General features: G+C 46.7%; 1 pseudogene; it reads left to right on the top strand.

Moving 5' to 3' along the window:
* Positions 1 to 8,204: 8,204 nt before the first annotated feature.
* Positions 8,205 to 11,630, top strand: LOC144371253 (arylsulfatase D-like; annotated as a pseudogene).
* Positions 11,631 to 11,944: the final 314 nt, after the last annotated feature.

The raw sequence follows: 11,944 nt of genomic DNA, 5'->3' as shown, positions 1-11,944 counted from the left end.
CCCATGGTAGAGACTGAATTGAGGGCAGGGGTACTTTGCCACTGAGCATCCCTTTTATTGTGGTTCAAAGAAGGTGGGTGTGAGCATAACTGTAATGGGCCTGAGAGAATAACTCCAGATGGTGACTCCAAGCTACTATCAATCCAATGAAGAAGTTGACAAATCAGAGGGTGAAACCAAGCATGGTTGTTCATGCCTGTGATCCCAGAGGCTCAGGAGGCCGAGACAGGAGGATTGCTTGTTCGAATCTAGCCATCAGCAAAAATGAGGTGCTAAGCAACTCAATGAGAGCCTGACTCTAAATAAAATATCAAACATGGCTGTGTGTGAGAATATCATATTTTGCATTAAATGTACAATTGAGATATAAGAAAGGCATCCTGAGGGCAAGTAGAGCAAAATGGAGAGTAACCTGTACAGTAACCTGACTGTGGATGTGGCAGATCCCGAGTCCGTGCACCTGAACCACCCTGGACACACAGGAGGTCGGGGAGGGGTCACCCTGACCAAGAGAGAAAGAAACAGTGTTGATTCAGGGAAAGTCAAAAGTGACTAGGTCCAACATGCACTCAGTCCAAGAAGACTTTCCTGGCACTAAAGGACAAAGGGAATTGGGGACAAATAAGGGTGTATTGCTTTATATGAAAATATGTGGGGGTTTTGATACCAGGGATTTAACTGAGCACTGCCTAACCACTGAGCAAAACTTCCAGATCTTTTTTACTTTGACACAGGGTCTGCTAAGTGGCTTAGGGCCTCCCTTAGCTGCAGAGGCTGGCTTCCAACTTGCAGTTTTCCTGCATTAACCTCCCAATCCACTGGGATTTCAGGCATGTGCCACTCTGCCCTGCAGCATGCTTCTTTAAACAGCCCAGTGGGACACAGGGAAACCCAGGTGAAGATCTGGAAGTTGGTGCACCCCATAGTACTTTGCCAAAGAGGAACTGGGGTGGGAAGCGGGGACCCTTGTGAACCAGAGGATAGAATGCTGACTGCAACTTTCCTACTCGCCCAGATGTTCCATCCTGTCACACTTTCAGCAAAAGCTGTGCTTTTTCTGTACCTGTGTCTCTTAGTCTTTTAGGCGACACAGGCAAGAATGGTGGGAACAGACGGTTAAGAGAATAATCCTTTAAAATGGGCCCGCCGTGCTGACCTGCACATGCATGATTTCCAAAAAGCAATTTACCTGCAACTCTGCCTGGCCCAAGTGGATAGGAGATGTCACATTCCACAGCCAATTGCCTGTGATCTGCATGAGAAATGCAGGCAGGAAACCCCCTAAGAGGAACCCAAGTGACTATGCGGGGACAGACTTTGTGACTCTTTCCACACACCAGATTTTGGAAGAAAGGATAATTTTTTGGATAAGAATCCAATTAGGGGCTGGGGATGTGGCTCAAGCGGTAGCGCGCTCACCTGGCATGCATGCGGCCCGGGGTTCGATCCTCAGCACCACATACCAACAAAGATGTTGTGTCCGCCGAGAACTAAAAAATAAATACTAAAAATTCTCTCTCTCTCTCACTCTCTCTTTAAAAAAAAAAAAAAAAGAATCCAATTAGAATGGCTCAGCGTGGGCCAAGGTGACATAGAGTTGCCATGACCCTAGAGACTTGAAAGTGTGATGTCACCCTGCTGTCAAAAGTTCAAAAGTGCACCTGGGCAGGATTCTCTGGAAACTTCCCACAGACTCCAATAAAACTAGAGTGCAGAAGAGGCACAGGGTCCCTTTGCTGTCTGAGAGGACCCACTCTCGCCCTTGAGAAGTCCCCTTCCCCTTCAAGAAGTTCATGCCTGTTACAGGGCGACATGTCTGAAAACTTTCTGATGTGATTGCAAAAATCAAGGGTTCAAGGGGGTCTTTTCACTGCCTCAGTTACTCAGGAGGTCCCAGGTCTACAATGAGTTTATTCACTTAAAAAAAATCAGAAACTTTCATTAACAAACAGCAAAAAAAAAAAAAAATAACAACAAAAATAGATCAGTAAACTGCTAGAGCAGCCTCCACAATTAGCTTCACTCTGTCTCAAAATAAAACTTGCAATAGAGATGTAGTTCAGGTCATGTAGTTCCAAGGGCCAGGCATGGTGGCGCACACTTCAAGTCACAGCAGCTTGTGAGGCTGAGGCAAAAGGACCATGAGTTCAAAGCCAGCCTTAGCTGTTGAGGTCATAAGCAATTTGGTGAGACCCTTTCTCTAAATAAAATACAAAATAGGGCTGGGGTTGGGGCTCAGTGGTTGAGTGCCCCTGTGTTCAATCCCCAGTCCCCACCCCCCTCAAAAAACACATAAGAAAATAGAATGTAAAAGTGCAGATATAAATCTAACGACATCAACATGGTGAGGGTGAAGCTCACAGTACATACAGGCTTAAGAGTCAGAAAGCTGGACAGGGATTATGTCTGCATCACTGAAACACTCAGGGTCATGCCAGGAGAACTGGGCTGCAGGAAATAACCACACAAGAGACACAGATACCTTTTTCTTTGGGTTCTGTGATGGCTCCTCTGACCTTAAGGGTTCACAGAAATTGAGAGAGAGAGAGAGAGAGAGAGAGAGAGAGAGAGAGAGAGAGAGTTGTTTCAGGGATTGATGTAGTGATCCATCAGAGCCTCTTGCTTCAGGATTGGAAGGCGGGGGCTTATTCAGAGTGGCACCCCACATATTTCCTCTTCCTTAATATTTGAAGGCGATTGGGAAATTGTATCTTTCAGTCACTGGATTCTTGGTCCAAGGTCATCATTATCTACTATTGAAACACAAAAGGCATTAGTAGAAAACATACTATCTCTTGGACATAACCAACTTGGAAGATCCAGGTTATTATTGTTGTTGTTGTTGTTGTTGTTATTATTATTATTATTATTATTCTGCCAAACACTCATCAGAAGATTCTTTATCTTTTCTCGATTTTATTTGGAAGCCTTGCATTTGGCAATGGTAACACAGACATTTTCATTTGGCATGACGCTTCAGCCTCTCCACAAACCACGGAGGAGGGGGCTCAGTCACAACATTAATCACAGTGGCCTTTAGAGCATTTTAACTCAGCTCTAGTTTTACCATCAGCATTTATCTGACTATGAAAGCTCTTGGAAGGAATTGAAGTTCAACGTTAAGAGAATCCCTATATTGTAAGTTTGAAACAGAGCCATAAAGACTGTATCATAGAAGCAAGGGATAATATTTAAAGTAGTCACTTCAAAGATCATGAGAACCAGAGCTGGCCTAGGTCTGGTTAACTGGAATGCACCTTTGTCAGACCTGAACCTTAACTTCAGCAGAGTATAGCTCTGAAATATCAGCTGGCAATAACTAGTGATGCCATCAGATGAGTTGTATTCATACAGGCTACAGGATAGTCATCATCTTTTCTCTTAATTCTCACATGTAAGGAGTCTGTTAGGCCTGTCAGTGATGTAGATATTCTGAAGGCAGAACACAAACATCATAACATCCTTTTGGGTTTCATCTCACTGAGGGTTAGGGTATTACCAATAAACTTCCAGGTGACAGGCATCCTCCTGTAATTATTCTTGTCCATTCTAGGAGACCAGACTAAATGCATCCACTATTTCTAGACCTCTTGAGTGGTCCTGACTAGACATTTGCATAATACTCAGAAATACTCAGGAATAATACTTACGAAAGGTGCCCATTTCTATTGTAGAATGATCAGGGCAACCCTACATTTGTTGATACCTTATGTAAATAACTGGCCTATAGAGAAAAATTTTATTTCAACAATCTTTCTCTTTGGACAACTGTTCAGATAAATAGTCTTAATTTCCAAGGGCAGCATGATTATCTGGTTTTGCTTTCTCCTATGGTGTCTATTCCTCAAATAAAAACCCAGACAATCTGTTTGCCATAGGATCGACATATAACTGACCACTACAGTCAGTAGGATTAATCTAGTTTAATGGGTGGATTTTCCAGTCCACACTACAATGCACATTAAAAATAGATCTGAGGGCTGGGGTGGTGGCTCAGTGGTGTAGCACTCGCCTAGCACATACGAGGCCCTGCGTTTGATCCTCAGCACCACATGAGAAAATAAACAAAATTGTTTATTTTGTTTCCATCTACAACTAAAAAACAAATTAAAAAAATAGATCTGAAATGGGTCCATAGAAGTCTCTTCATAATTTTTTGCTTACCTGACAAGTTCATGAAGCTACGTGGTTGTAAACTCTGCAGTTAGAAGATTTACCTTCCATTGTCAGGTTTTTCAGTCATTTTCATAATGACAGGTTTAAATCCTATCTTTTCAAACCTGATTTAATTTACTGAATCATGTTCAGCAGCAGTGAACATGATTCAATAAATTCAGCAGCAGTCTCAATTTTTTTTTTTTTGGTGGTACTGGGGATTGAACCCAGGGCCTTGTGCATGTGAACAAAGCACCCTAACAACTGAGTTATATCCCCTGAGATTCTCAATATTACAATTAAGAAAAAAATCAAATATTTTGTAAGATCTAGTGTGTGCCTCTGGGGTCTTGTGTTCCCCCTTTTCTTTATTTAATAAAATTGAGTAAAGACTTGGCATAAGTCATAGTATCATCAATTTAAGTTATAGATAGTAGTACAAGTATTTAAATGATCAGATTTACCTTGTATTGATTATTTTAATTTCCAAATATCCTGTATTCACAGAAACCCTGATCCCCAGTATGTCTGGAGACTAGGGCAAAACGCATGTCTTAGTGGGGTGTGGGAGAGCCAGGGCCAAAATGGTGGCCAGGAGAAGGTCTGAATGGGGGTCTTTGGAGGCCAGAGGATCTTAGAGAGGGTGGGGTATTTTCTTATTTTGGCTAAACTGGGTAGAGGGTTACACACAGGCTTATAAAATAGTACTCAGTTCTGAGTCCTTTATTCTCAGGGTTAGCAAATCACTATAATTTTACCCCAAATCCATCAGCCTGAATCTTAGTTATCCATTTATGAACGAGCCATTCCTCCACCCACCCATCTGTCCATGTTTTCATCTAGGCATCATCCATTTGTCTATCTGCCCATCCACCTATGGATGGGTGGGTGGATAGATGGATGGATAGATGGGTGGATGGTGGGTGGGTGGGTGGATGGATAGATGGGTAGATGGATAGATGATTGCCTGGATGGATGATGGATGGATGGATGGATGGATGGATGGGTGGATGGATGGATGGATAGATGGATGGATGGATGGATAGATGGTTGCCTGGATGTATGGATGGTTAGATGAGTGGATGGTGGGTTGATGGGTGGACGAATAGATGGATAGATGGGTGGATGGATGGATAGGTGGGTGGGTGGATGGATGGATAGATCAGTGGATGAGTGGATGGATGGATGAGTGGGTGGGTGGGTGGGTGGATGGATAGATGGGTGCCTGGATGAATGGATGAATGGATGGGTGGCTTGGTGGGTGGATGGATGGATGAGTGGGTGGATGGGTGGGCAGATGGGTGGTTGGATGGGCAAATTGGTAGAAGGGTGGATGGGTGAATGGATTGATGGGTGGGTGGATGGATGGGTGGGTTGGTGGATGTGCAAATGGGTGAATGGATGAATGGATGTATTTATAGATGGATGGTTGAATGGTGGATGAATGAGTGGGCGGGTGAGTAGATGGATGGATGGAAGGACTGACAAGGTTCTTTAGCCTTGGTCCTACTGGTACACTTGCTCAGATCACTCTGTGTGATGGGCCCATCCTATGCATTGTAGGATGTTGACCAACATTTCTGGTCTCCACCTGCTGCTCACCAATAGCACCACATCCCAAAGTAGGACACCTCCAGTGTCTCTGCACTTTTCCAGTTGTCCTCAGGGGAGCAAAACTTTTCTTATGGAAGGTCACGAGTAGTCAGCTTTAGGCGCATGAAGAACAAGGTCTGAGCTTTTATAGCTTAGCTCCCACCAGATGCAGCCTCCTCCAAGGGAGAAGGGAAGATAGTAGCACCTGTCATCTGACAGTCCTTGGGGAATTCCTTGAGTTCTAGGGGCTGGGTCACTGCCTTTGGGATTCGCATCTATAGTGAGATTTTCAATCTATTTTTGCATATCTGACTTCAAAAGCTCTTAGGTGAAGTTTTTCATCTTCTCTTTGAATTTTGCACCTGAGAAACCTGGTAGGAAACTCAGAGTGCACCCTTCGTGGATGCTGATGGGATATTTAAAGCATACAAGCCCCCTTGGGTTGCATACCACCCCCCAAAAAATAAGAAAAAGCCAAAAACTTTGCCTTTGTGTGTGAGATCAGTCATCTCTTTCTTTAAATGTAATTTTGTTGGGGTCCATCTTCCTCTAAGAAGCCCTGCAATGTAACCACAGTGTTATTGTGACAAGGGGTTCCCCATAACCCACCCTAAGAGGAGAATGTAACCACACAGATGTGCATTTCGTACCCCGAACCTACCTAAGGTCCTGGCTGAGCCCAGACTGCCTGGGCTCAGAACCCACGTCATTCCCCAGCTGGACAAAAGCGTCTCTCACAGCCCGTTTTTATAATCACTGTGCAACATCTGTCATTCATGACTCCCAGAAAGTGAAACAGGCAAGGTGTCTCTGTGCCAGCCCTCCAGGCCAAAGCCAAAATTCAAAATCTGGGGTGCTCTTTGTTGCTTTGGCATCAGTTGAGGTGGGAGGAGGGCTGTAGGAGGAACCGCCCAGGGTGAGCCTCATCTGTTCTTTGCAAACTCAGAGAAGTGGGCGCACTAAGACAGGTGCCACGCAGCCCCGGGAAGTTCCATGTAGGCCTCGTTTGAGGCCCAGAGCATTCCCAGCCCTTTCCCAAGGGACATTCATCTGATTTTCTCAGGACCCCCAATATCGACCGGCTGGTGGAGGGGGGCATAAGACTCACCCAGCACCTGGCGGCCCCCCCCTCTGCACCCCTAGCAGAGCCACTCCAATCAGGTGGGTGTCTCGGGGACCCTGGGCAGCAGCTCCCGGATGCAGCCTGGACCCCATCGCCACTCTAGCTTGGTAGTGATCCCGCAGATACTGGGAAATTGAAAGCTAATGTCCCATCCTGTCACCTTCCTGCAGTGTGTGCTCCGAACAGGGCCTCGTATGCCCTCCCCCCTCACGACCCTCAGCCCCTGTGGGTGTTAAAACCTACACACAATACCGGGCATGGTGGCACACGCCTGTCATCCCAGCGGTTGGGAGGCTGAGGCAGGAGGATCACGAGTTCAAAGCCAGCCTCAGCCAAAAGGAGGCCCTAAGCAACTCAGTGAGACCCTGTCTCTAAGTAAAATGCAAAATAGGGTTACAGAGGGGGCTCAGGGGTTAGGTACCTTTGGGTTAATCAAATGGGAGTCACAGATAACCACACACCTCTTACTGAGGTCTAGATCATCCCTAGCTGATCTGGGATACACAGCACACTGCAGGTTCTGCGGGAATCGTGCTGATACTCAGAGAAAAAAATTGCTCAGGGAAAAAGCACCCAACACAAATATCTGTGCACGTCTGGTACAGGAAAAAGGTTCTTTTCCTTCTGATATTTTCCACATACCAGCTCTTGTCTCATAAAATTGCCAGGTAGGTGCCCTTGGTAGGCTGTGCAGAGGGAGCCTTCTGGGATGGGATGACAACCATCATTTGTGGATGAGAAGCAGAAATACGGTGATTGACAGGTGAGATACAATGCTCCATAGATGATGACGGTGATACCATCAATGAAGGAGATGGATTAATGATGCTCAATTGATAGCAATCCTGTCAATAGATAATAGAGGAACAGGTGATAGCTAATGATGGGTGATAGAGGTATATAGAGGTGACAGATGCATAATGCACATACAGGTGACAGATAAATGATGTGTGGATAGAAAGGGGATAGATGCAACGTAATGGCACCTGGATGATAGGTAATGATTGATAGATAGATAGATAGATAGATAGATAGATAGATAGATAGATAGATAGACTGGGTTGGTTCTCATGATAGGCAAGGTGTGTCCAACTAATGCAGCTGACATTGGGGCAGATGATGCTCAGTGGTGGGGTCATGCTGTGCACAATAGCACATTCAATAACCTCTCTGATGTGCACCCATTTTCTACCTAGAGCACCACTTCTCCACCTTCCCCAAGTGCTGACAGCCAGATTCTTGCCCACTGTCCCCTGGTGCTCAGAATCCCTTTGCTAAGACCTGTTCCTGGCAAAGGGAACATGAACCTTGCTCTGCTGTGGGATCCGCAGGAATGGACAACAATGAGTACCTGGTCCTCTACTGGAATGCAGGCTCAGGCGGGCTTCCTGCCAATGAAACCACTTTTGCAAAAATCCCAAAGGAACAAGGCTATGCCACCAGCCTCGTAAGTATTTGAACACCTGATTCCCCTCCCATCCAAATGTCAAGGGACCAATTTCCTCTGGAGGAAAAAAAAAACAAAACTTTCATCCTTCTCCGCCTCCTGAGTTGGTATCTGGCTCCACTCCGGCCCTCTCGGATGGTTTTCAGTTCAGAAGTTCTCCTCATTGCAGAGGTTTAGGGTTCTTGATTTATATTTTACCTTCTTTCCTTCTATGAACCTGTCTATCTTCTTCAGCCCCAAGGAATCAGAAAGCTCTTCAGAGCCTGGCTCCACCACCTGTAATTCCAGTAGCTTGGGAGGCTGAGGCAGGAGGACCGCAAGTTAGAGGCCCACCTCAGCAGTTTATCGAGGCCCCAAGTAACTCAGCGAGACTCTGTCTCTAAATAAACAAAAAAGGGTTGGGGATGGGGCTCGGGGGTCGAGTGGCCCTGAGTTCAATCCCTGGTACCCAAAACCAAAAGCAAGTCTTGGTTGAGGTCACTCATAGCCTCTGCTGATTCAGGATCTGCTCTTTTGAGGGTTTATTTCCCCTGACTGCATCCAAATGGCCTCGGGGTTCTTTGTCCCAGGCAAAAGTGTGTGCCCTTTGTGTGGCTGACCACCCACTTCCACTAGCAGGAAAGTGGCACCAGGGCGTGAGCTGCGCATCCCGCGGTGACTACTGCCACCACCCGCTGAACCATAGCTTCCACTACTTATATGGACTGCCCTTCACCCTGATCAACAACTGCGACCCTGAAAGGCCCCCAGAGCTGGGCGTCACAGTGGCTGCCCAGTTCAGCCGCTACACCTGAATTTCTGGCTCTGGGCGTCCTGACACCCATGGCTGCCAAACTCAGTGGCCTCCTCTCGGATCCCTAGACTGCAGTCGGGCGCACAGCCAGCCTCGTCCTTCACCACATGGTTCTCCAGCTGTGGGTTTCCTGCGACTCTGGAAAACTGTTTGCTAATGCGGAACCACCAGGTCACCGAGCAGCCCATGGATGTGGGGAGCACCACCACCAGACGGATGCTGCAGAAAGCCACGGCCTACATTCAAAGGTGGAGACCCTCACGATCCGGGGTGGGGGGCAGTTTCTGAGCCATGAGCTACCCTGGGGTCCCATAGCAGCAGAAGCATTGAAAAGGTCCAAACTCACACTTCATTCACAAATGAAAGGAAGCTATCCTTCTTCATGGCTACATAGTAATCCACAGTGTATATGCTAAAGGATTTTTTTATGGAGTCGCTTTGCCCATGTCTGTCATCCTAGTAGCTGGGGAGGCTGAGGCAGACGGATGACAAGTAGGAGGCTAGCCTCAGCAACTGAGAGAGGCCATAAGAGACTCAGTGAGACTCTGTCTGTATAAAATATCAAAAGGACTGGGGAAGGGACTCAGTGGGGAAGCACCCCTGGGTTTCATCTCTGGTGCTAAAAAAAAAAAAAAAAAAGAAAAGAAAAGAAAAAGGAAAGGTCCAACCTCTTTGTATGAATTGGTTTCCACACTTGGATCTCTGTGTTGAGTTACCGGGTGTCACTGGAAAGTATCCAAGTAGTGGTCGTGCATCAGGGACTCTTTCCAAGGCCCAGGGAATGCCTGAAACCCCAGAGAGTACCCAACCATTCATATATAAATAATAAATAAATATTCATACATATAGTATAATATATAACTATTTCCCTATTCGTACATACCTATGAAGATATTTAATTTATAAATTAGGGAAAGTCAGAAATTAGCAGCACCTAATAATAAAATAATAATGATGGCAATGTTCTGTAACGCAGGGTGGGTCGGTGGGGTGTCCCGTCGCTTCCCTCTCAAAATATCTTCCTGTAGTATACTGACCATGGATATTGTTTTACTCAGACAAAATTGCCACTGTGACCAAAGGTCCCAAGAAGAACATTTGGAGAAGGAAGAGTTTATTTGGGGCTCATGGTTTCCAAGGTTCAGTCCATGGTTGGCCAACTGACTCCATGGTTCTGGCCCAAGGGGAGCAGAACAAAATGGCAGAAGGCCCTGGAGGAGGAGAGCAGCTTAGGACAGGGCACCAGGAAGCAGAGAAAGCTCTGCTCACCAGGGACAGGATAGAGACCCCAAAGGCACAGTCCAGGGATCCCCTCCTCCAGCCACACCCCACGTGCTACAGTCACCACCCAGTGAGTTCATCCAAGTGGATTAAACCACTTCTAGGTCACACCTCTCATAATCTAATCATTTTACCTGTGAACTTTCTTGCATGGTCTCACTCATGAGTTTTTGAGGGGACCCCTCACAGTGAAATCCCAGCAGGTGAACCCAGGTAACGGATGCAGCACATTCAAGGTCCACTGTGGACACCATCATCTCCCGTCCATAATTCCAGTGGTTTTCTAATTTCACAAACAAGGACAGGCCCTTTCTCCTCTTTGTGTTCCAGCTGCACGTCCACACTCCTCTGGTAACCTTGAAAGCCTTCCTCAGGAGAAGAATCCATGGTTTATACAGAGACAACGTGGAGGGGATGGAGTGGTTTGTAGGTAAGTCAAGATCAAGAACCGGGGAGAGTACACCCCACTTGTGTCACTTGTTTGTTCATTTCTTCCCAGTGATAGTCTAATTTTGCACAAAACCAATCATTTCGTTAGCAGTCAGTTTTGTGAGAAGCTGTCATTCAGCGTCACCCTTAGTGGTTACAGGAAGCAGAGAGAAAACGTTAGCTTTCAGTATTGTGGAGGAAAAGGGCTCTGCTTTCGGGGCTTGGGGACACGCTAGAGAGAAGAAAGAACTTGCAGACTCTTCCATCTGCGAGGGTTTCGTGGAGACATAAAAGCCCTCACAGGTCAGGTGACATGTCCTTGCACGAATATCCTGACATCTGAACTACGTGAGAGGCACATGTTCCCAAGGAGGACAGCAGCTCACGTCCCTTGTGAATTGGCCTCTGTGCCTTCAGAGGTAGGAAGGACCGCTGGTCTCCACGGTGCAGGGAGATACTGCTGGGTTTGCAGGTGTCCTGTGCTCTTCTGATCATGGCCATCATAAACTTTGCTGCTATTGGTTGTGGTTCCTTCCATGTGGGCTGGAATCTGTCATGGCTTTTCCCGCCCTGGCCACCCTCTCACCCTTTTATTAGGGCACTTAACCCCACCGGCACTGCACATGAAAACCATGCCTGCTGACGACATCCTGGATATTTCTTTGCAAGTCTCTCCTGATTTTCGAGGTGACGCAGTGCTAAGAAGACCTGGGCATGACAGTCTCAGCACCGTGATGACACATATCCCTGTAGTCTCTGGGCAGGGGGCTCTTTCTGTGACGGTCCAGTACAAGGTGGCTTGTGCATAGAATGGGAAGCTCATGCTCCCAGCTGAGACCCGTGTGAGCGCTCTCTCTGACACCTTCCACCTTCTCCACAGTTAAAGCCCTCCAAGTTCTTGATTAGAACCGTCTTAAGAACTCCACGATCACCTATTAGGACTCCGATCATGGAGGGTTACTGGAGGCCACAGATGAACACCAGGAGCTGAGAAGGTGCAACGGGATCTACAGAGAAGAGAACTAGCCATAGGGAGGGACGGAGACAGGGAGCCAAAGGAGTCTGCATTGGAGGTTCCAGAGCATGGAGACTATGGAGGAGGAGGGGGGGATGATGATGAATA

Source organism: Ictidomys tridecemlineatus, chromosome 16, assembly GCF_052094955.1.
Source record: "Ictidomys tridecemlineatus isolate mIctTri1 chromosome 16, mIctTri1.hap1, whole genome shotgun sequence".
Classification (NCBI taxonomy): domain Eukaryota; kingdom Metazoa; phylum Chordata; class Mammalia; order Rodentia; family Sciuridae; genus Ictidomys; species Ictidomys tridecemlineatus.
Note: the sequence above shows the minus strand (reverse complement) of the source record. Positions and strands in the feature narration are given on the sequence as shown.